Source organism: Nomascus leucogenys, chromosome 3 (assembly GCF_006542625.1).
Source record: "Nomascus leucogenys isolate Asia chromosome 3, Asia_NLE_v1, whole genome shotgun sequence".
Taxonomy (NCBI): Eukaryota; Metazoa; Chordata; class Mammalia; order Primates; family Hylobatidae; genus Nomascus; species Nomascus leucogenys.
The window spans coordinates 112,029,798-112,055,590 of NC_044383.1; the positions used below are offsets into that span (position 1 = coordinate 112,029,798).

The following is a 25,793-nucleotide window of genomic DNA, read 5'->3' on the forward strand; positions in this document are numbered from 1 at the left end:
CCTGTTACTTATACATCAGATATGTACATACACATTCCTATAATCAAGTAATTCTAAATTTGGGAAAATATCATAAATAATAATAGTTATCTTTTGAAAATAAAGTGGGGCTCTAGATCAATCAGAGAGTGTCAGGAAGTAGCCAAGTCACGCCCCACTGGGTGCTTCCTGGACAAGCGCAGTGCAGCTCCCACAGGGCCTCACACCCAACCTTCAATTTGCTTAAAAGAACTATCTCAAAAAATCTTAGCTATTTAGTCACAATTTGTCCTTTCCATGGAACATGTTTTTCTTTTGCCTGATTTTCAATAACCTTAGATTTCAAAATCATAAAAGCACCCATCAAAGAACTGTGAGAGCAGCTCAGCTTCTCTGGAGATCTCAAACCATGTTCCTTTGATACAATAAAATCAGCTCTTTATATTTTAGGAACCTAATTTTCCCTTACTAAATGCTAAACAATTTACAAATAACACAATGGCTACAGAAAAAAAAATCCAACATCTTTACATTCAAATCCCAAAGATATAAACCTGACGTCTAAATTAATACGTGTTTAGTGCAAAATTGGGCAATTATTCCACATTTGCAAGATAGTATAACATGACCACTTGCTACTGAAATGCCAAAGCCACCACTGTTAATGCTTTGCTCTGCCTTCCAGAGAGGTTATTACAGCTTAAGCTGCGTCAACAACCCAAAGGAGGCTGCTATCTAGTTTATCTGTGTGGAAGGCCTGTGACACACTGTTAACAGACTAGTTGCAGGCCCTTCCTTGGGATATTTTTCTGCGTGTAAGAGTGAATGAACTACACGGCCAGATCCTCCCAGTCATGTTGCAGTGCTGGTCATGGGGCCGCAGAGGGAACAGCACCCAACCGGGGATGGGGAGCTTACAGGTACAGGCCCCGCAGCTGATGCAAACCTTCCCCCTCCAAGGTTCTCTCGAGTCTCTGCCAAGAGTCGGCTGGAGGGTCCAACTGCTATGTTCTTATTGCTGTAATGACTGCAATTTGGCAGCCTCCAGGATGCTGTACCGGGAACGGGAGGGGGAAGGAGATGGTGGGCCCCTCTGCTAAACGCAACGCCAGAAGGGACACAAGGATGAATTTATTGTGGCCATCGGTCCTGAGCTGGAAGTAAAGTCAAAGGGCTTTAAAGCTGGGGAGACGCTCTAACTCCTGCTCTGCTGTCAAAGCCTTACTTCCCACGAAGAGTAGGGGCTAGGCAGGCCAGCTGTAAGGGGGATGCGGCCCGGGGTGAGGTAAGAGGACCCTCGTAGGTGCCGCTGCCAGGCGGCGGTTCGCCGGGGCAGCAAGGCGCCCGCAGTCGGGAGGCGCCACAAAGGGCCGAGGCCTGCGGAGGCCGCGCGCGCAGCTCTCCGGGGCGGAGCCGCCGGGCTCGCGGCAGCGGAGGCTGCAGCAGCCGCCGGTAGCCGGGGTGCCCAGCCTCCTAGCTCGGAGGTCGCGGGGGGCGGGGAGGATGCCGCAACTGCAGTCCGAGCGGCGGAGCCCGGCCGCCTAGCTCCCCGGCCCCCGCAACCGCGGTGGGGCGCAGCGCGCGCCACGGGCCGGGCGGAGCTAGAGGCGGGCGTCTGCACAGCGTCGCGCCACCCGCGGTTGCCCGCCTTTGGCCGGGCCCGGGACCCCGTAGCGGCCGATGCCCTGACGGTGGGCGCAGCTGCGGGGCTGGCGAGGCGCCGCGCGTGGGGAGAGGCCTAAGACACCCCGACTGCGGCGGCTGCGCCCACCCGATCGGGACGCGGGGCCCCGCGGGTGCGCGCCTCGGAGCTCCCGCCTCCTCCCCTTGCTCCTCCTCGGCGTACGGTCCTCCCCTGACCCCTCCTTCCACCCGCCGAGAGGATGCGCTCCCCGGCGCCCAGCAGCAGAGGCCACCGCTCCCAGAAATGCATGCGCCCGATCCCCTTCTCCCGGATCCCAGGAGCCGGCGCCCCCGCCCTGTAGGTAGGTGGTGAGGCGGCGCCCAGCCCTCGCCGCCGCCCGCTGCTGATGCTGCCGCCGAGGGGCCGCGGGCAGGGTCCAGGACCGGCCAAACTTGCCTCCCGCCGGGGGCTCTGTGGAGCGCTCGGAGGTGTGCTAATGGCGCTGGGCGTAGCCCCCTGTGAACCTGAAAACCTCTGCTTGAGCTCGGGAGGCCGAGCGGGGGCGAAGGAGAGCTTGACCCTTCCCAGCCCACCCCCTGGGGGTTCGTGGGGGTGCGCGCCTGTACGAGAGTGAGGAGGACAGGTTGGCATGGGGCTTGTTTGGGGAGAAGACCGTTGGATTTTCAGCAGCTCAGGTGGTAATATGTCACTGTGTTTTTCCGGCTGGATTAGCAGATGCGTTCTTCCCACCTTTCTAGCCAAAACATGTAGACAGGCAAAGGGTTATATTAGTGGCATGTAGAAGTCGCTGTGGATTTTTGTGTATTTCAGAGCTAGCTAGTTGGTATATAAAATCGATGGTGCAAACCCTTACCGTCAACACGTTAGGGCCAATTTAGAGAAGGTCCTTCTAGAAGTCAGATTATTCGGGAGATCCATGAGGCTGGGATATTGTTGTGCTGCGTATTTAGGAGCCTCTGCTTACGTGAAGGGATGTGTTTTAAGACTGGCAACTTTGATACAGGTGTCGGGAGTTGAGATTCTGCTGGAAGGATGTACCGGGTCAGCCAGCAGAGGCAGCCTTGTGCCCAGCCTAACTTCCAACTCGGTGTTATGCTCTGTATTTCTTAGAAACTGGTTATGTATTAATGCTTTTTTTCTCCTCTAGGTGTAAAGTTTATACGTTAGAGCTTTTGGCAAGATTCTCTCTTCCCAGACTATCATTTTTTTATTTTATATTCAGCAATAAGGTTTAAAGTTTTGAAAAATGCATCACTGTAAGCTCCAATTTTATAGTCACTTACTTAGGTATAGAGATTTGGAGAAGTGACTCAGTATAAGCTCGAATAGGACAGAATCTTGAATCTGTTTTTTTTTTTATTCCTGTAATCTTCTGCATCTTATGCAGAATAAGTGCTTATTAGTTATTTGTTGAATGAATGAACTGTGTTTCAAGCTTTCATCTAAAAACCACAATTTAGAATCACAGAATTGTTCTGTGGCCGGTGAAATTTAATTGAATTTCAAAAATTGCTTCTTTGTATAAATAGGCAAACTCAGTTATTTTAACATTTATATTTCAATTCTGACATTTTTAGGACCATATGCTATCTTTCTGTAATGTATCATTAAGGTTATGAGGTAATTCTCCCCAACTCTTAAGTTCATTTCATGTCTAAGCTTGCAAAATTTCCAGTCTCGTTGGTAATCATGCCTACTTCAACTGTGCTCTCAAACACAATTTAAAAAGTAAAAGTCGTGTTTTAAAGAAAATTGTAAGTTACCCCAGAGGAAACAATGATTTGATTAATAAGTGACGTATTCACTTGTTTTAGAGTTGAGTTTTTCAGGTTTGATCTAATTATCATGTCTTTTATTACAGACAAAAGTAGAAATAAAACATGTAGAAGTGCTGCGATTTTTTTTATTAAATGATTCAAAATGTGTGATATAGATACACAATTTAAACTGTTTTCTCCTCAGTATAGAAACACATCAGTTTCCAAATTTGACAGCCAGGGGATTGTGAAATGAGGGTTTGGAAGATACAGTGTCTTCCTGCTTTAAAACGTTATATCATTTTGAAAAAAAACAAAAACAAGGTTAACTGCATCACACTTTATTTGCTTTATTTTTACACTATGATATTTTCTGTTTTGATTTCATTTTTTTTCCAATCACATGAATTTAATGAGTCAGTGTGAACTTCTTTCAATCTCTGCTTAACAATATTATCTGGGCACGCTCCCAGATTTTCTTTCTGACATTTTATTTTATCTTTACCATCTTCACTTCATATTACTCAAATGACTTATTTTTACACAATGTGGTAGGCCATACTTTATTACTATTGCTTCTCCAACCTACTTATTTTCTTCCTAGATGGATAAGGAAATAAAACTTTTCTATAAAAGGTAATAAGACTGCAGGAACCAACAGTGGGAGGGAACTTATGAAAAAAATTAATTTGTTATGATTTATTAAAACAAAGCCAAAATTCCCTCCTGTAATAAAGATAATTACATTTTACACTTCTTAAATTTGTAACCCAGGGTATTGAGCAATTAATTTACCTGGCTCTTCCTTGCACACTTTAAGCTTTTCAAAAAAGCCCTCCCCTTTGGTTACAGTAAGCTCTCTTTACCTTGTTACTTATAAGCACTTATTTGTTCATTTTACAAGTAGGAGTTGAGCCTTTAACTGCTCAGTTTAACTGCTATTACTTTGGCTTTGGAATCACAGAATCAAATAAAAGCTCTAATCTCAGATTTGAAGAGGTATTTTTCTCTTGTGTGTGTCCTGCAACCAAATGCGCAGTGCCAATGGGATTGGATGACTCAGTTTTGGGTCCTACCTCCTGATCCCCCAGCACTCCGCCTCCACAAGCACCACCAGAATGCAATCCAAGACCTGGATTTCCTCTGTCTTTATCTTCCAAAAGGCTGTATTTTAGAAACCTCTATTCCTTTCTTGCTAAATGCCATTTACTATTGTTTTTAAAATTCCAGCCCATAATTTTTTGTTTGTTTAAATTCAACAGGATCCACTCAATTCACTTGTGCTAGAATCAAAATTGTTGATTGCAGAAAAAAATATACAGAAGTAAATTTGTATGACCTTGAATTTCAGATATAGGGAATACATGAAGAGTAATTGTTGTCTACTGGTCTCCCCTCAACAGTGATACAAAATGCATTTGTTTCTGTACATGCCAGAGAATATGAATTTTCTGTTGCTAAATTTGATCAGAAGCTTAATTGAAAGAAATGATGTTTATGGGTGGTTGGCTGAACAAAGGCCATGACGTCAACCTTTTCCCTTCCAATACTAGCTGTTAGACCAGGAGTCTAGCCAGATCTTCAGAAGCTGTACTTTGGTACCTTGTTTTGCATCCTTAACACACCCCCATATGCCCACACTGAGGGATTTTATTAATACAGTCAGAGGAAACTTACTATTATGTTACTTTCTAAATGTGGTTATGATCATGGTTCTTTCTATAGTTCGTGTTTGAAGACTCATGCAAGAAATTCCGTTTAAATGCCAAAGAAAAGCTTTACTTACCCTGAACAATTTGTGTGTGTGTGTGTGTGTGTGTGTGTGTGTGTGGTCTTTTCGTCATGCAAAATGAGAATCAAATCATTGATTATATTTCCCTTTCTAACTTGGCAACTAGGAAATGAACAGTCAAATTTGCAACTCAATTTTAATAATCATATAAAAATTCATAACCTAATATCAATATTCTATCTTTCCCTATGGTCTTGAGCTTCTGTTCTACCTTGTTTTTCTTGATTCTGATGTTTATCTAATTATACTTTTCCATTTGATTGAATTATATTCTTTTAAGATGACTCATATCCTTTGTGGAACAAGGCAGATTATAAAACATAAAACCAAATAAATGAAGCCATTGCACAATTGATCTCCGGACACAGTATGTTTTTGATGAACAAGTTTAATTGGTTACATTAAATGTTTTGAACAAGAATTGTACATTTAGTACATTTGAACTTAGCCAAATGGAAAACAATGTTACATAGTTTTACAAAACTTTTTTTTAAACTCTTACATTTATATTCACTTATTGCTAATTTGAAATTAATAAAGCCATTCAATTTAAGTCTGTTATATTTGGAGTACCTGCCTTAAACGCTATATAGGTTGAACAGGAGTTTCAATAGAATAAAGTCATTTTTAGCTGAAGGGCTAGCCTAACTTAGCATAACACTCCCCAGAGTGAATCAACAATCTGACCTTCACATCAGTGATTCATGTGATTTATCCTTGTTTTAATAAATCATAGAGTCTTCTCTGAGCCTCTTTTATTTGCCATGAAATTTAAAAGAGTGAGCTCCTGGAGTTAATTTTTCATACTGATGTTTAGACACCTAATTGTTAAGTTGGTTGAATTTACCCAGGTAACTCATTATTTACATCGACATGATAAGTTAAGCTTGATATATTTATCACTACGGGAAGCAGAAAGATTGGCCTTTCTCAAGGGTCAGTCATTGGTACAGTCTGGTAGCCTTTGGCATAAAAATGATCTGAATTCAAAAGTGCAACTTAAAACATAAGAGGGGATTTGGAGGGGGACCTAGGCAGGTTTTTACATAGAGGCATCTCATTCTGATAACCTTCATGTCTTTTTTTAAATTTATTTTTAGAATAGGTAGTATCCTCATGGTTCAAAAGGTACGAATGGCTCTAGAGTGAAAGTACTCCCTCTCATCCTCATTCCCCATCACCCATTTCACTAATCCACAGGTAACCAGTGTTAGTTAACTGAGAATCTTCTAGTGACATTTTATGCATATGCAAGCAAATATGAACATGGAAGCTGCTCATTTTCTCTCCTAATCTGTCTCTAATTCACTCTTTTCCATTCCCACTGCCTCTGTTTGGCTCCTTAGATGCCTTGGACTGTTGTCTGCGTTCTGCCTTACTCTGCATTTCAGCCGTCCCCATTTCAGCAGGCTGTCCTTCTAAACTTCCCGCTTCAGACCCTGTAAAACATGTCCATCATACACGGGAAGGAATCTGCACATCTTACCCTGGTCTCTTGGACCCTGAGAGATTCATCTCCTGTCTCTATCCCTCCTTGTCATGCGTTTTACCCACAGTCATTCTTAGCTAAGTCCTCTTGACCCATTTCACAGACCCATAAAAAACCTGATGAAAGTTCAAGTTGTCATCATGCACAGCAAATACCGTTTGCCTACATATCCTTGTTTGTGGATCCCCACGTTAAACATTTGTGTTTTAGTAATACAAAACTAATTGCCAGTTTCTGCACATGGATAGAGTATGATTTTTCTTCTCCATGCTGTTCCCTCTGCTTGGAACATGCTGTCCAATTTTCATGAGCAAGCCATGCTCATTTCTGGTGTCATCTCTAGGGGCCTTTCTTAGTTGAGATTCTGTAAACTCATGGAGCCTTCCGCATGAAACTTAGTGTCCCAAGTAGGCTTCCATACTAGGAGTCATTTTCTATATTAGCTATGTTATAGCTAATAGCTGTATTTTGCTACCCGCAAAATTGACGTTCTGGTAAAAAATTAACCATGATTTTGGATAGCATGTAAGATTGATTAAAAACAAATTAGGGTTGAAGCTTTTATTTAATCATTCATCCTTCTTCTCTCCCCACCCCCCACCCAACCTCGATATAAATCAGTTGTCCCTCAGTATCTGCAGGGGATTGGTTCCAGGGAGTGGGTTCCAGGACCCCTGCAGATACCAAAATCTAAGGATGCTCAGGTTCCTGATATCAAATGGTATAGTATTTGCATATAATCTATGCACATCCTCCTGTATATTTGAACTCATCTCTATATGACTTAAAATACCCCAATACAATGTAAATGCTAAGTAGATAGTTGTTATGGTACACTGTTTAGGGAATAATGACAAGGAAAAAAGTCTGTACATGTTCAGTACACAACCATCCAACCATTCATTTTTTTCCTCAAGTTTTTTTTTTTTTTTTTTTTTTTTTGAGACAGGTTCCCACTCTGTCACCCAGGCTGGAGTGCAGTGATGTAATCTCAGCTCACTGCAACCTCCACTTCCCAGGTTCAAGTGATTCTCCTGCCTCAGCCTCCTGAGTAGCTGGGATTACAGGCATGTGCCATCAAGCCTGGCAAATTTTTGTATTTTTAGTAGAGACAGGATTTCACCATGTTGTCCTGGCTGGTCTCGAACTCCTGACCTCAAGTGGTGCACTTGGTTGATTCCATGGATGCAGAACCCATGGATATGGAGGGCCACCTGTGCATGTCCAAATCAATTTTTTTTAGCAGCCCTTGTTTACTTTACTAATTCTCAAACATTGTGTTAACAGCCATTAAAAATAGCTTTGGTATTTATTATGACACTCATCTGGAGAGTGTCTTTTATTCCTCCCACTCTAGTTTTCTTCTGTAGTTGGTACATAAAGGGACGAAAGCCTCCAATTAGGGTGTCACTGGTGTTTGGGGATCAGCCACGCAAAAAGGGTACTCTTAAGACATTGAAAGGATTGAAAATTGACCCTGATAGATGACATGAACCATCTGGAGACAGTGGTCCAATCTAAGAAGTGACTCCTAAGTAGGTGAATGAAATGTTTTTAATTCCAACCCAAGTAATCAGAGGTCTTAAGTGCTTGGTTTTTATTGCAAGGTACCTGGCATGAGGTAATTTGCTTTTGATAGCTGATTAACAGAGGATTTAGAGAGTAAGAGTTTAATAGTGTTTGTTCAGCACTGTTCATGTGGAATTTCTGACTAGTGGATTATTCTTATCACTAACCAGGTATGCCTTATAGAATAGAAATAATTTGTGAGATAAATCCCAAAGTCTGAGATCCCTTAAGAGCTTTCATGTTTCTTCTGTGATTCTGGCCTTGCTATACAAACACTGAATTTATTGACTTGTTTCCCCAGGCATGCTGATATCATGAAGCGAGAGTGCTCTGAGTAGCAGTGATAAATATTCTAGCCATTGGATAAGTGTCACCCCTGCAGTATGGGATAAATCTCAATTTCAGGCTATTCATGGGTCTGCTGGGAAGGTCTGGTCAGTTCTATGGTTGCAGGTGTTTACAGCTGAGCCCTCATCCCTAGTTCCCGGTGATTTCCCCCAGGGTTCTGCCTGTCTGTAGGGTCCCACTGAAACAACTAGTTAGCAATACTCTTTGATATTTTGAATCACAGAGCCTTCCAAAATAATTTCTATTTAACATGTCTTAACTCTTTGAAAACCTTTATAACAAGGAATAGGAATAGAATATTCACAAAACAGGAACTTAAGATGGCCAAGACATGAAAATAATACTGACTTCATGGCATCAAAGAAATGCAGATTATTAGATTTTGAAAGTCAGTTACAATGCTGGCAAGAGTGAGGTTGTGTTTACCTCACGAAGGGTAGGATGGTATGCCTTCAGTGGAGAGCAGTTTGCCTCATGGACTCCCTTGGCACTCGTGATTCTCCTCTGAGTATATCCTAAGGAAACAATCAGACATGAAGCTGAAGTTCCGTGATGAGCCCATCATCTTTGAGAGGCTACTGATATAGTAGAAAGGTTAAAAGCAGGAATGCCAGAGCCAGTTATGTGGCTTGGAATCCTGTTCCACCAGTTACCACCTCTGTGCAGTTAGGAAGTTAATTTCTCCACACTTTGAGTTTTCTCATCTGTCAAATGAAGATAATAATAGTATCTACCTCCTACATTGTACAGAGAATTAGGTAAATTAATTTATGTAAAGTACTTGGAACTCTGCCTGGCACAGAATAAGCAACTATATAAGTATTAGTTATTATCAAGTGTGTTACTGTAAAAATTTGAGAAAAATTCAACAGTAGAGTCATTTTTTAAGTGATAGTAAATGTATATGATAAGATATTTAGCCATTAAAATAATGATTTTGAACAATATTTAATTATGTGGGAGATGTTTATAATAACTGAGTTAAACATGAACAGTATATACAAAAAATTCTAATTTGATTTTAAGATGCATTTGCATAGAAAACAGGAAAGTGGCAAACTATTACTTTTTTCTCACTGATGGGATCATAAGAGATTTATGTTTTCCTTTTTCACATTTTTATTTGGTATCCATATGTATTATAAGGATAATTATTGAACATTATTACCATTATGTATCATTCGATTTTTATATTTTTGACTTTTTTAAAGCAAATGCATATTCATTTTGACATATTTTACTTTCTCTTCCTCCCTTTAAAGCTACTAATATTTCACTTCCTCAAAATCTTCACCCACGCATCATCTGCTTGGTATTTTCTTGCATTTAGCTCTCTTGCTTTAGGTATAGATCAGCCCCAAGCCTGTTTCTTCAAGAATAAGCAGACCAAGTAAAATGACTGAAGAGATTTTAGTGGTGGTGGCTTTCTCCTGGAAGTTTAATCCCAAGAATGTGGCTTAGATGATGATGGTACTGTGTCCTCTCTACATTTCATGCACTCAGCCTTCTCTTCCACTCTTCCCCTGCATGAACTTGGCACTTCAGTGGGGTCAGAATCCTCAGTAATCCCACACATACAGGAGAGTAATTCCTGCCTCCCAAGCCTTTGCTGTCCTTGCTAGCTGGAATTTCCCTCCACATTTCTTCCTTTAAAATCAGTCTTCCGCACCAGGTTTATACTTAATTCCATGAATACTTTCCAACCCATCTATTGTATGCTGACTTCAGTTCTTTTGGCACTTAAGCATTTGTGCCACAAATGAACTAAATACTGGCTTACTTTATTGCTTAGTTGTTCTTTTTTTTTTTTTTTTTTTTTTTTTTTTTTTTGTTAGAATCTCGCTCTGTCGCCCAGGCTGGAATGCAGTGGCGCTATCTCGGCTCACTGCAACCTCCGCCTCCTGGGTTCAAGCAATTCTCCTGAGTCAACCTTTGGAGTAGCTGGGACTATAGGCATGCACCACCACGCCCAGCTAATTTTTTTGTATTTTTAGTAGAGACGGGCTTTCACCTTGTTGGTCAGGCTGGTCTCGAACTCCTGGCCTCAAATGATCCGCCCTCCTCGGCCTCCCAAAGTGCTGGGTTTACAGACGTGAACCACTTTGCCAGGCCAGTTCTTACAGTAAGCTTATAGAAGTTGTGTTTTATATTACTCAATGTCCTTCTATTTTCTAGCATAGCATTATTACATGCACATAGAACACAGGAAAATCGGATGTTGTTGTGTTGAAGACATTCTTAGAGATAATGTATGAATGTTCTGTTTCATCATCCCCTTTGCTCATCCTTCTATTTTCCTTGTTTTCGAGATCAGAATGTTATATCATTTGGGTTCTCAGTCTTATGGATATTTGCCTGAAGACCTGATAATAGATTTTCATTTCTAACATCTGAAACTTAAAGGGTTTAATTGCAGAGAGCACCACAGTTAGCAAATGCATTTATAATAGGGGGCTAGTAATATAATATACAAATTAATCCTGGTTGCAAAGACAACACTATCAACTTTAAAATATTGCTTGTTTGATCTAGACAATTTTACGAATCTGTCAGAGAATTATTAAGTTTAGAAAAGTGTTAGAATTTTATAGATCTTGCATTTTCTGGAAAGGACCAAATCCCAGGGAATGTTGTCACATATCTGCTCTCATAGTCTAGACTGGTGGTTTCTAAAGTGAAGTTCATGCACCACATGAAGGTACAGAAAGAAATCGTTAGAATGTCTTTATTTTCATGACTTCTATTTTAGTTATATGCCTTATAATTTTTAGTACAGAAGACATGTTTTTATAAGTAAAAGTAATTAGAGTTTTATGCTCAGATACTTTTATTGATGTGGAATAAAAAGTGGAGACCACTAATCTAAATAAAAGGCAAGGCCTTACCGTTTCATAACCTGAAGTCAGTTTCTGTTACTTAGCCGTAACAAGTCAAAAATCAACTTATTAAACATAAATTCTGTGTCCAGTCTAAACAAAGAGTTGTGATGTGTGTTAGTGTGCATAACTCTGCATGGCTGAACAGCATAAGACACATTCGTTGCATTTAGAGAGTTTATAGTCTGATTGGAAGGAATGTGGGCATAAGGAACAATAATTAGAAAATGATACAAGGGGCCAGGCATGGTGGCTCACACCTGTAATTCTAACATTTTGGGAGGCCAAGGCAGGTGGATCACTTGAGGTCAAGAGTTCAAGACCAGCCTGGCCAACATGGTGAAACCCTGTCTCTACTAAAAATACAAAAATTAGGCAGGTGTGGAGGCATGCACCTGTAATCCCAGCTACTGGGGAGTGTGAGGCAGTGAGGCAGGAGAATCGCTTGAATGAGTGAGGCAGAGGCTGCAATGAGCTGAGATTGCGCCAATGTACTCCAGCCTGGGTGAGAGAGTGAGACGCCATCTCAAAAAAGAAATAACATAAAGAAAATGACACAAGGTAGCATAAGCGTACACTGAGAAACTTAGCAGTATAAGTTTGTCAGTGTAAAATTGCTATAGAAAGTGTGATAGAAGTGGCATAGTACATGGTGATGCTGCATTCTCAGAATGTTCCAAAGACTCTTGTAGGATAAAAATAATTCTTTGATAATCAGGCCAGTTCTTAGTCCACCTACCCAAATAAGCTGTGCTTGAATTGTCTCCTGGGCTCAGATGTTAACTGGATGAACAGAAAGCTCATCGAGTTAACATCCGGGCCCAGGAGGCAATTGGTAAATAATGTTTACCAATTTTCTTAATGGCATGCCTGCATTTCCTTTAAATTATCAGAGAACATGGCAGACTGGACATGTTGGGAAAGTAATAAAGTTTTTGGAGCAGTATCCTATTGCAACAGTGATAGTGTATAAAAGTAATTTAAAGTCAGTGTATTAGTTTCTTAGGGGAGCTATGACAAAGTACCAAAAGCTGGGTAGCTTTAAACATGTATTTTCTCACTTTCTGGAAGCTAGATGTTCAAAATCAAGGTGTCAGCAGGGCCATGTTCCCGCTGAAACCGGTAGAAGAATCCTTCCTTTTCTCTTCCTAACTTCTGGTGGTTTGCTGGACCTTGGAGTGCCTTAGCTTGCAGCGGTATAGCTCCAAGTGTGGCCTGTGTCTACATGACATCCTCCCTTTGTGTCTCTATCACTACATGGCCATCTTCTTATAGGGATTCCAGTCATATTGGATTAGGGCACCACACCACTCCAGTATGATTTCATCTTAACTAACTGTATTTCCAAATAAGATCACATTCTGGAGTACTGAGGATTATAACTTCAACATATCTTTTTTGGAATGCTATAATTTAACCTGTAACAGTAAGTAATATTAACCCTTACATATAAATATACCAAGACAATGCACAATGTCTTGTCAAATGATGCCTTCTCAGCTAAAACCCCATAGCCATGCAAAGTGGTTATGAGGTAAATGACAACTGGAAGAAAAGGAAGCCTCCTCTGCTATTTGTGTCAATTGTCTTTTCTCTGGGCTTTGGTATCTCAGGCCTTGGTAGAATTATTCATATAAACAATAATATGTACTATGTGGTTTTGATCTTTCTGGTAAAACTCCACGAAGTAATTTGTGGGTCAGGATGGTTCTAAGGGTGTATTGGGTTTTTTGTTGTGATAATGTTGCATAATTATCTCCAAACCGCAGTGGGTTATATCCACAAATATGTATTTCACCTTCATAGATTTGCAGGTTGACTGTGGTTTAGCTACTCCTGGCTGGGTTCTGCAGGCTGGCCTTGGCAAAGGGTAAGCCGGATTCCAAAGCTGAGGTTCAAGTTCGGGTCTGTTCCACGTGTCTTCATCCTGGAACCCAAGATGAAGAGGGAAAAGCAGCTACCTGGAGCATACTCTGCTGGTGGAGAGCAGAAACTTGCCAGGTCTCTTAGTGCTTCAAGTCAATATGAATATGACTGTTAATCCTCACAGTCTATTGGTTAAAACAAGTCACATGAAAAATCAGATGGGGTCATATACTCTGTGTACTAGTGCAAAGCATCACAGAGCTGCACAGCAAAGGGTATAGATGTATAATTATCTTACAGCAAGGGAAGAAGTGCCTAATTAGGAACAACAATCCAGTCTTCCAAAAAGCCATTTTCTTTTGAATTCTACAAGTTTTATGACAAGCAACTCAATAAACCTTAAAAAAAAAGTATACCATAGACTTGATTTCTTAACCCAGTCTGCTAGAAATTTATAGTTGAATATTACACACATAATTTTTTTTTCCAAGAAGAGGTCCTTGTACTTCTCCATGCTGATTTAGTTTCACACTTGGCATATTCCCTGCTGCTTAGACACTTTTTGTTATGTCTTGTTCCCGAACCCACGTTTGTGTATTTACCACAGTCCATATTTTGCTAACCACAATACTTCATGCCTCTCTCCGTTGTTACCAAGACATCTGAGGCAGAATCTGGTAGAATTGCTGTTGTCCTGAGTATGCTCTGATAGAGAACATTTTCATTGGGGATAAAACTGTTTCTGGTTTACAGATCTGATTGTTGATTGTGTGGCACTATTGAAATATAACTCTGACTTGCGGTTTTCGGGGATGTCCCACTTTTAACATTTTCCCTACCAGCACTGGTCCATGTAACCCAGCCATTTTCTTACTTCCCATTAGCACTTCCTCTGTGTGTCATACGTTTTATTTGGCATAACTTTTTCATGCCCCTGTGTCCTGATTATTTTATGTAAATCTTATCTCCCTCGTCAAAAATTGAAGTTTCTTTAGAGCACATTGGGTCCTTTTTATAGTCACAGGCTTCAGATAAATAGTACAGTTGTAGGCACAAAACAGGTTCTAAGTGCTTACTGAATTGAAGAAAATTACTCATAAATATATTACAAGGCACTATTTAGGAGTAAGCATAAGTTATTTATTGCCACTTATACTCTCCATGTAAATATGCTGAAAGCACATTAAAAAGAATGATAATTCAGTTATTTTATTTTGCATTTTTACAGGTATGAATGTATGCCAGTATATTTTGAGAATGCATTCAATTGCAGATCTCATCCACAGAAGGCAAAGAAATACATGGCCTTTTCTTTAGTGAAATGGCAGTTTAATGGTAAATTGTCTCTCATTGATAAAGTCTCAGAAGACACTCAAATTTAATTCTTGAAAAGTAGTGTTTACTACTCATATACTGTATGTTTTTGGAAAGGCATTCCATTTATCTTTTAACGCCTTTCATCTATCCAATTTTGTTGGTTTTATCAGTTAACTCTTAATTCAGATCCACGAAATAGCCCCCAACAAATAATAATAAGTAGTAATAGTAGTAGTGGTAACTACTGCTCACATTTTTTTTTTCCTCTCCTGAAATTGATTGCATTGGGACCCAGTCTAAGATGAGGACACATGCACTGGTGATGGCATTTACTGTGAGCACAGGGCCCTGGCACAGTGATTCACATTGGTGCATATTCTCTGCAAGGATTTGGAGAATGAGATTGAGTTCTGTACCAGTCTAAGAGACTCCAGAAGTTTGCAGCTTATTTTCTTTGGACCAGAGCTAGAATATGTCTGCAAAAAAATCAAACGGGCCAGAGGGTCTATGGTTTTAGGAATGAATCTGTCTGGTAGTATTAAAATGAATTCCAGAAGTAATTGAAAACAAACTTTCTTTCCATGTCTCCTGTTTATTGATGCTACTTGGAGCCTAATGTCTTCAGATTTGTCTTAGAGATGATCTGAAGTGATCTTCTGGTGCCGCAATATAGTAGGGGGTGTCTCCAGAAACTCCGCTGTGGGTAAGGCAGGCATCGTATTTTTCACACCTCTTGTGACAGGTAATCAAAAGCATGTCACAGGTACCCAGTAGTGATTGATGGTGAGAAAGAGGATGTCTCTTATGACTAGGAGATGAGATCAGCAGATAGATTGTTCTGTTTTCATTACCTCCAGTAACTTTCTGTATGACAGTGCAGATTTGGCCCTTCTAATCTTTGTGTGCAGGTAGAAAACTTCAAAACTGACTTCTTATACCTTATGAGTATTAATGAGAGAATGCAGTCAATATATGAAAAATATTTGGTAGAAATGTTATAGAACTATAAATTTTTAATTCTAAAAATGAGCTATAATTTTAGTGCTTAGAAAAAAGATGGCTTTCATAATTTAAGAGAAACAAAGAAATAAAATTTTTTTTTAAAAAAAGATAAAAATTCCAAATTCTGACTATCTGTATTTACCAATTCCATTTTCTGTGAGGAAATAGATTGGTTTCTTCTGTTCTCAAAACTTAAGGGGTAATTAAATTAGTGAATTAAGAGAATGTGCTTTCCGGTTAGCTCTTTAAAAACCTACTCAGTGCAGGCTCGGCGCGGTGGCTCACGCTTGTAATCCCAGCACTTTGGGAGGCCGAGGCGGGCGGATCACGAGGTCAGGAGATCGAGACCACAGTGAAACCCCGTCTCTACTAAAAATACAAAAAAATTAGCCGGGTGTGGTGGCGGGCGCCTGTAGTCCCAGCTACTCGGAGAGGCTGAGGCAGGAGAATGGCTTGAACCCAGGAGGCGGAGCTTGCAGTGAGCTGAGATTGTGCCACTGCACTCCAGCCTGGGTGACAGAGCGAGACTCCGTCTCAAAAAAAAAAAACAAACAAAAAAAACCTACTCAGTGCAATAAATAGTTGTTGAATGTACTGACATGTTTACTAAAGTGCATTTAGTATAAATAGTAATGGCTACCTTGAATACAGGTCAGTATTTATATCCTTGAAGACAGTTGGCCATAAAGCTGGGTTCACCCTCTTGTTCTTTCTTTTTTTTTTTTTTTTTTTTTTTTTTTTGAGACAGAGTCTCGCTCTGTCGCCCAGGCTGGAATGTGGAATGCAGTGGCACGATCTCAGCTCATTGCAACCTCTGCTTCCCGGGTTCAAGCAGTTCTCCTGCCTCAGCCTCCTGAGTAGCTGGAATTACAGGAATGTGCCATCATGCTGGCTAATTTTTGTATTTTTAGTAGAGATGGTGTTTCACCATGTTGATCAGGGTGGCCTCGAACTCCTGACCTCAGGTGATCCACCTGCCTCAGCCTCCCAAAGTGCTGGGATTACAGATGTGAGCCACTGCGCCCAGCCCCTGTCTTGTTCTTTTTAACTATAGTTAAATCCAGGAAGAATCAGGCATTGATGTGAAAATTATGTGTAGTAATAGCCCACCCTTACAGGCCATTATTAGTGGTTCCTTCTTTGGGGTCAGACAGAGCTGATCATTCTGGCTGTAACTCTTATGGCTATTTGACCTTGAATAAATTCTTTAATTATTCTAAAGTTCAGACTCTTTATCTGAAAAGAATTGAGATTAACTCCCGCACACAGTCATAAAGATTAAACCAAGCAGTGTGTGTAACAGTACTGAACAAAAAATTTGGTGAATATGGTTAATGTTAATAGATATTTAACTGTTTCCTCTCATCTTTGTATTCACTAGGTCTGCCTGGCTTGTTAGTTTACTATTTGGGGCGGATTTGAATGTGGCTCTTCAGGTGGTATTGAAAATGGTATTTCATGAACACTTGCATATTTGGATGCATGGAAATCTCAATGGATAGAATTTTCTGTTCCGTGGGGCACCAGATTCTAGTCATTGATTTTTTTACACATTGAGTCTCTGTAACAGCCCTTTTGCAGATAAAGAAACTGAAAGTTAGAGAAATTAGGTAACTTACCCAAGGCTACATACCTTGTAGGTGGTGGAGTCTGGATTTTAACCAGGCCTATCTTACTTTAAAGGTACCCTTCGGCCGGGCACAATGGCTCACACCTGTAATTCCAGCACTTTGGGAGGCTGAGGTGGGCAGATCACCTGAAGTCAGTAGTTCAAGACCAACCTGGCCAACATGGTGGAACCCCATCTCTACTAAAAATACAAAAATTAGCTGGGCGTGGTGGCAGGTGCCTGTAATCCCAGCTACTTGGGAGGCTGAGGCAGGAGAATCACTTGAACCCAGGAGGCGGGGGTTACAGTGAGCCGAGATCGTGGCACTGCACTCCAGTCTGGATGACAGAGTGAGACTCCTTCTCAAAAAAAAAAAAAAAAAAAAAAAAACACACACACATAAAAGGTACCCTTCTGCCTTAATAGCATGGGTTAAGTGTTATTCAGATGAAGCACAGAGCGTATGGGAAACAGAGAACTTCTCAGGTATATGAAGTTCATAAAATCTCGGCTTTAAGGGAATTTTTGAAGTTAAAAACATTTAATTTAAAAACTAATCTAAAATACTAGTTTACCCGTGGGGCTTGATTTTCCTCTTAATAGTGATTCTCATTGGTTGTGGTACCCTTTCCTGGGGCATTTTGGTTGGCATGGTTATGGGAAGGGTGCTACTGGCATTTAGTTGGGGGCAAGCAGAGGTGCCAAATGCCCTGCAATGAGTGAGGCAGTCCAAGAAAATGAAGAATTGACCCTTGTACTTGGGAATTTCATATCTTCTTCTGTAGGAGCAATATGAATCTATATTATGTCTTCTGATGAACTTGTGTCTGAGAATTTACATATTGAAATACCCGTGATCAAATACTTTCCTTTGGGGCATCATGATGATTTTATAAAATTAAGTGTGTAAGTAGGTTACATGATCTATGAATTTCATCTCAATATTATGAAGGGCGTATAATAAAATGCTTTACATATTTATTTAGATGAGATGTTGAATTTGATAAGGCTGAGAACTGCATTTCTACAGTAGTCATATAAAACGGTTGCTCAGTATGTGCTGTGTCACTCTTGAAGATGAGGAAGCCATTCCATCTGCAGACAGTTCTTCCTTATACTGAGCCACAGACCTCTCTCCCTCCATATCTAATGTCTAATTCTAGGTATACCCCTTGAAGATCTGTCTATCAAGCCTAAATCCTCTATTAGATAAAGATCCTTCAGATGTTTAAAAACAGCTGTCATTTAATCCAAGTCTTCTCTCCTGACCGACTCCTTTGACTAATATTCTTAAAATCTAGTTTTATGCCATTTAACCATCCTGTTTGCTCTAATTTCCCTATAGTGTGAGATCCCTAGCTAAATGCAATAATCCTGATGTAGTCTAATCCTCAAAAAGGGTGTGACAGACTATTGTAATCTGTTTATTCTGGGTTGATAGCACTAGTGGGTTTTTTCGAGGTGAGGGGGAGGAAGGTGCACAGTGAAATTACCCAACTGTAATTCCATATATGAATCTTACTGTCATCTAAAACCACAAATCATATTCACTTGTGCTAACACTAAACTGTACCGCTCTTATTTCTTAGTACCTCACCAGTAAAACCTGAGATTCATGTGGGGTAAATTTCCACCTTATAATAATTGACTCCTTTCTACAGACAGCCGAGGGCTTTTGAATCCTAATGCTGCTATCCAGGATGTTATTAAGTACCTACCTCTCCAAATGGCTGATAAGGGAGGCCTCTATATTTTTGTTCAAGTCAGTGGGAAATATACTTATGAGGACAGGGCATAAGAAAAAATACTGCATTAAGCTATTAACGTTCTCCCTCCAGGTTCAGAGTGGATTTCAGCTCTCAGAGCAACTGAGATTGGTCAGTCAGTCAACACATACCTCTTGGTACAGTGATTCAGTGATTTCCTTTATTCATCTAATCATATAAACATCCACCTACACACCCAACCCACATTTCTCCATCTTATCCATAAGCAGACAAGAGAAATTTATCAAATGCCTCTTAAGTGCAGTTACATGTGTTTTCCTCATTTTCCTGATCCACTAGAATAGTAGCTATGTCAGGGAGGGAAATTAGGTCAGTGTGATTTGACTAAGCCAGCATTCCCTGAATGTCCTCTCGTCTACCAGCCCTTGCACTCCAGCCATACCGGATCACTCAGGATTCCCCGAACACCACACATTCCTGCCAGTGGCTTGCATATCCTCATTCTGCCTGATGACCCTGACCTCTTCTGCATTCACTGTCTGGGAAACTCCTGCACCTCCTTCCCAGGCCAGCACTGGCATCACCTGTGACGTTGCCGGGACACTCCTTCCCTTTGAGGCAGTGTAAGTTGCTCAATGCTCTGTGCTCTGTGGTTCCTTGTGACCATTAGTATCAGAGCACTCACCACATCTCATTTAGTCAGCTGATAAGTTATAGTTGCCTCTTCTTCCTGAGCTTCCTGGCTGATGAATGCTGTCTTCATCTTTGTGTCTGCAGCAGAATACTTGGTCCATGGTAGATGTTTCCAAAAGTGATCCACTTGTCCTGCTGAATCGTTGGCTTTCTGAGATCATTCTAGATCTCAGGGTCCACAGCTCCCTCCCTCTATTTTCTTACCAAACTGCCTTAAGTGATCATTTCTCAAATTTTCCTGGAATCTATGTGATGATATGCTTCAGTGTATAGTTTGCACAATTACCCTTTCTAAACTAAAATGCATTTGCCTGTTTTCAGGCTTCTGGCATTTTCCACACCTTCTACAGTTCCTCACCCTGCTGTGACTTCTTAGAAATCTCATTTGCATGTTCTTGTCTAAGAGAGAACTTATAAAATGATCTATCTAGCCCAGAGATGGGGGTCTTCATTTAGAGCATGTAGGAGATTTGATGGCATCTCTTGACTCATCTTAGGTAAAAGGGCGATGAAACTCACATTTGTTTAATTTTTCTCAGGTCAAATTTGAGCACCCTAGGCAGAGAATAATGGAATAGGAGTTGATGAGTTCTGCATTCATTTTGCTATGCAAAGATGTCAAACCCTTTCCCAAATAGCAGATCCAGAGCCCATCCTTGATCATCACCTTGCTTCAGGAATAACTTTTTAGTTGTTTGTTGCCGAATCATTCATTTTTGTTTTTTTTTTGTTGTTGTTGTTGTATTGTTTTTGTAACATGTATTTATTTATTTGGGGGTTATTATCTGATTGCTCCCCTTTTAAGTTGTTTTTTGTTTTTTTTTGAGAGAGAGAGTCTCTCTGATGCCCAGGCTGGAGTGCAGTGGCACAATCTAGGCTCACTGCAACCTCCGCCTCTCAGGTTCAAGTGATACTCGTGCCTCAGCTACCTGTGTAGCTGGGACTGCAGGCATGTGCCACCACGCCTGGCTACTTTTTGTGTTTTTAGTAGAGATGGAGTTTTGCCATGTTGGCTAGGCTGGTCTCGAACTCCTGACCTCAAGCCATCCACCTGCCTCGGCCTCCCAAAGTGCTGGGAATATAGGAATGAGCCACTGCGTCTGGGTACCCTTGTAAGTTTGTGGCACATGTTTGTATCTGGTTCTGTGTCCTTCCCAGGTTTCTCTACTGTTATAGGGAGTGTTCAAATTTCTGACCTTGTTTAACATTGAAATTTGAATATTTTTGCTTTGTTTAGATGACAGTGTGGCTTTGAGAGACTGAACACCTGTCATATTTTGGTATAAATGTAACTATTTTCTAGGAGGAAATGCCTGCATAGAAAGGTCCATTTTGGTCTGTTCCTTACGTGACCAAACACGGTGTGACCAAGCCTCAATGTGTATTCCTGACATCATTTCATTTGTATATTAAGAAACATGTTGTTGGGAAAACAGCTGATGGGCCTCATGGATATACTGCTGTTTTTCTAGTCCTGACTTGTTATACTTGAATATTCAAGGAACTGCAGTGTGTTGGAGGTGAATCCAAAAAGCCGTGCTTTGCTGTGTGGGTCCACAGCTATGTGACCCACAGCTGAGAGGCTGAGAGGTATTAATTAATTTCCTTAATTCAACAGCACTAGCTGTGATGCGGCAGTGATTTAAATCCAGTCTGGTATACACTCCAGTGTCTTTCAATAACCTTTGGAGCCAGAAAGCATTTGGGGATGAGCTAGAAAAAGTAGTCCGGAGTCAACAACATCCAATGCTGCAGTACAGAATTTGCAAGTTAAGACACATGTACCTAGCCACTGGGACATGGAGGTCATTGAGGACCTCTAGCTGTGTGACCCACACCTGTATAGGTCAGTTTGGTGTAGTTAAGGGGTCTCTGCTGGTTCTGTTCTTTTAAATGGTACCATGTGTACAAACAAGGAACACTTTGCTGATGATTCAAAAAATACTTTGTCTTCATCACAGCTCTTTTGAGGTAAGGATTTTTATGTGCTATTTTTATTTGAATAATGAACTGGATTTAAGTTTAATTGACTATCCTGATTTAAGACTGCAAAAAAAAAATATTTAGATGGAAGATTCATCTTGTGCTTTCCCATGAAATTCTTTTTGGTCTGCAATACACCGTAAATGCAGGAGACTCTTAGAAGTCAGCATTTAGATGAATCTAGAGTGTATTGATGTGAAGGAAAGTCAACATTAAATGAATGAAGGGCTTTTAAGAAGCCCATTATGACCACTTATAATGGAAAATGTAGTTCCCATTAGAGACTGATTTAAGGAGCTCTGGTTCTTCACTGAAGCATGAAGGCTGCAGTGTGGTGTTCTGTGCAAATCATTTTTATAGCATTCTCTACTGAGTTCCTTCTGGTTAATCTGTTGGTGTGTCTAAACCTGTAAGAACTGCATCTATCTTGTTTAAGGAATGTAAGAATTTCCAGAAACTTATACCAAAGATTAGCATATTTTTCATTTACCTAATAGGATATTGAAAAATAAAATAAGCCTTACTGGTTGTAATCAGACACAGCAGCACCAGATGTCAACTATTGGATCATTTAATCTTTTTCTCTTGTGCATAGTTTCATTAATATTTTTCTACTTGAACCAAATATTAGTTTCTGGCTCAGCTTGCAGTATAAAAATTTTCCAATTAGATTGCCGTAACTTAATTTTTATTCATGACCGGAAATTTAATAGAAATCTTTGCTTTTGTGACATGTAGGAGATGAATTTTAAAATAAATCACCTGACCCAGGGCAGGGCAGAGAGCGTAGGATTCTGATCCTTCCTGGAGTCTGAGGGAGGCTGGCATGAGACTCCATCCTCCATCCCTAAGTAAGTCTTAATTTGGGAGGAATTTTTGGATTTGTATTGGTCTGCCATATAATTGACGTTATCCCCAGTCCTGGATTAATTTAATTCCTTGCTTAGCTTTTGTATGGATTTTCTGCCTACTTATGTGCCAGTTATTTAGGGAAGTATAGTAAAAGTGAAACTTGGTGTTATTTGACTTGAAGGAATTTATGGTCGGGGTGAGGAGACTAATTGAAATGCTGTTGTCACACAGTATATGATTAAGTGCCTTGCAGTAAGTGATAGGTGATATATGAAATAAGCTCTTAGGGGAGAGAAGTGCACACAAGTGGTCAGGAAAGGCTTTGAAGTAGAATTGGGCCTTGTCAGAAGGAGGAGCCTAGCAAGGTTGCCTCATGCCTGAGGAAAGAGTGAGGATAAAGGTGCAGAGTTGGGGAGGAGCCCAGGGGGTTCAAACCACATTGTGAAACTGAGCTCATGAGAGTTAGACACTCAGCTGCCATCTTTCCTTTTTCTTCTTTCTCCTTGCACTCGAATTCTTGAATGAATACTAACTACCTCAACTCATGGTAGCATGGCTTCCACTCCCAGTATGTCACTAATGCAGTCCCGTTGGAGGTCCTCAATGACCTCCCTGTCCCAGTGGCTAGGTACATGTGCCTTAACTTGCGAATTCTGTGCTGCAGCATTGGATGTTGTTGACTCTGGACTACTTTTTCTAGCTCGTCCCCAAATGCTTTCTGGCTCCAAAGGTTATTGAAAGACACTGGAGTGTATACCAAACTGGATTTAAATTGCTGCCACACCACAGCTAGTGCTGTTGAATTAAGGAAATTAATTAGTACCTCTCAGCCTCAGTTTAATGGAAATAAGTACATCTAAATCATAGTGTGGTTGAAGGATAAAAAGATAACATAAGGATAATATGTTGAAATAAATGGCTCTTGGTAGGCAGGCATCAAGATTAGTTCCCTTTCTGTACCTGGTAGCCATGCTTTCCTTGCCTGAGTGTGCCTAGCCCCTTTCACTTCTGTCCCTTTGCTCTGGCATTCCTACTTTCTGGAATTGAAATCCTAACCACTTTACCCATTGAAATCCTAACCACTCTGAAAGGTTTATCACCTCAAGCAGAATTGAACTTCACATCTTTTGGATTCTTACTTAGTATTATTCATTGGACAGCCCCAAGTTACTACCCTACACTTTAGTTATCTGCACAGTCATATTTTCCTGACTGGACAGAAAACTCTTTGAGGGTGAAACCCAAGTCAGGGATATGAAGATAAACTAGTAAGAGCTGAGACTGTGTACTCCCATGTTTCTGTACATGGCTGAATGAATAGTTGTCAGGCTTCCAAGATGATCTCATCGTCATATTGTTTTTTCTCCTTTTCTTCCTAACTACAAGCATATGCTGATAATTTCTAATTCCTTTCCTCTAGCCTTCACTGCCCTTCTGTGCTTTTGATGTAATCAAACGTCTGGTGAATGTCTCCAACTCCACTATCCCGTAGCCGTCTCAAAGGCACCATGTCCACAACCGATCTCTTACCTCCTTCTGCTCCCCCATCCTACATGCAGCCTGCCCTTTTCATGTATATTGTACTGAATCTTCGATGTCATAGCCCACGCAGTTCCTGAAGCAGAAACTTGGAGGACATCCTTCATTCCTTCCTTTCCTTGTTATCTACACTGCATGACTCACCAAATGTCAACTCATCAGCCTCCTAAGTATTTCTTGAGTCCATCCTTCCTCTTTCTATGTCAACTACTTCTGCCTAGTTTTGGGTGCTCCTCCCTCAATTAGTTTGACTGTAATTTCTTTTTAATGAATCTACTTCACCCTGTCCTTAAATCCTCTCAAGTCAATCCTCTACCTCTGCCGTCTGATTATGCTACACTCCCTCATGGAAAACCCTCTGGTGGTGCCCTTTCATGTACATTGGGGATGAGAAAATTGGTTTTATCTCATGGACCAGCTCTGATGGATTTGGTAATGGCTCTGCAAATGCTGCCGCTGGGTTCAGCATGAGCAATTGGTGGCATCTGACAAGGTGCAGTGAAGGGGGTGGGCTGCACATAGCCAGCTAGGATTAAGTCCAAGCTCCTTAGAGTGGCGTACAAGGCTTTCTGTGACCCAGATCCTGCCCATGTCTTCATCCTCAGCTCACTTTACCCTGGAACAGAAGGGAATGATTTTGTCTTCTTGCTTTTGTTCAGGTGAAACCTGCTTGCTCGTACCCTTTACCTAGGAAATGCATTTTTTTTTTTTAGACGGAGTTTTGCTCTTGTTGCCCAGGCTGGAGTGTAATGGAGTGGTCTCGGCTCACTGCAACCTCTGCCTCCCAGGTTCAAACGATTCTCCTGCCTCAGCCTCCCGAGTGCTGGGATTACGGGCACCTGCCACCATGCCCGGCTAATTTCTGTATTTTTAGAGAGAGGGGGTTTCACTATATTGGCCAGGCTGGTCCCGAACTCCTGACCTCAGGTGATCCACCCACCTCGGCCTCTCAAAGTGCTGGGATTACAGGCGTGAGCCCCCGTGCCCAGCCGGAAATCCATTCTTAACCTACAACATTAGTGTGTGCACAGGGTACCTGGGGTGGGCTTTGCATAGTGTTAAGTGTTATTTAATTTTTTTTAATTGGCAAATAGAAATTATATATATGATATTTTTGCAATGATATTTTGAAAATATACATTAGAAAATGGCTAAATTGAGCTAATAAGTATTTTTCCTGAGGTCTATTTTTCAGCAGTACATATCACATTGTCTTGAAATCCTAAGTGTCTCTCCTGAAAGACAGTATATACTGTTACAGCAAATATCATGTCTTTATCTTTGGCCTCTGGGATTATCACACTCCCTTTCATGTAGTATGTATTGTGGATTAATTTGTTTATTGAATTGAAATGAATTAGTAAGTAATTTTGATTGTGAATATACTTTGCTTTATTTATTTATATTTACTAATTTTTTTTCGAGACAGAGTCTCCCTTTGTTACCCAGGCTGGAGTGCGGTGGTGCCATCTCGGCTCACTGCAACCTCTGCCTCCTGGGTTCAAGTGATTCTCGTGCCTCAGTCTCCGGAGTAGCTGGCATGCCTGTCTAATTTTTGCTATTTTTGGTAGAGATGTGGTTTCACCCTGTTGGCCAGGCCAGTCTCAAACTACCAATCTCAAGTGTTCTGCCTGCCTCGGCCTCCCAAAGTGCTGGGATTACAGGTGTGAGCCACTGCACAGCCTGCTTTTTAGTTAAATTTAAATTTGATTGGTGAACAAACTATTGCTTCAGGGTGAAAGGACAAATT

General features: G+C 40.9%; 1 protein-coding gene across 3 annotated transcripts in view; it reads left to right on the top strand.

Moving 5' to 3' along the window:
- Window positions 1-1,413: 1,413 nt before the first annotated feature.
- The window catches only part of NCOA7 (nuclear receptor coactivator 7), a 145,218-nt gene continuing 120,838 nt past the window's right edge, over window positions 1,414-25,793 (top strand). The window contains exon 1 of one of the 3 annotated variants that reach the window (XM_003255664.3): window positions 1,414-1,964. The gene's annotated coding sequence lies outside the window, so the exon portion shown is untranslated. Of the gene's footprint in view, window positions 1,965-2,002; window positions 2,092-2,277; window positions 2,299-25,793 lie in introns of those variants that run through there. The other 2 variants (XM_030809641.1, XM_030809642.1) reach the window with 2 other exon arrangements.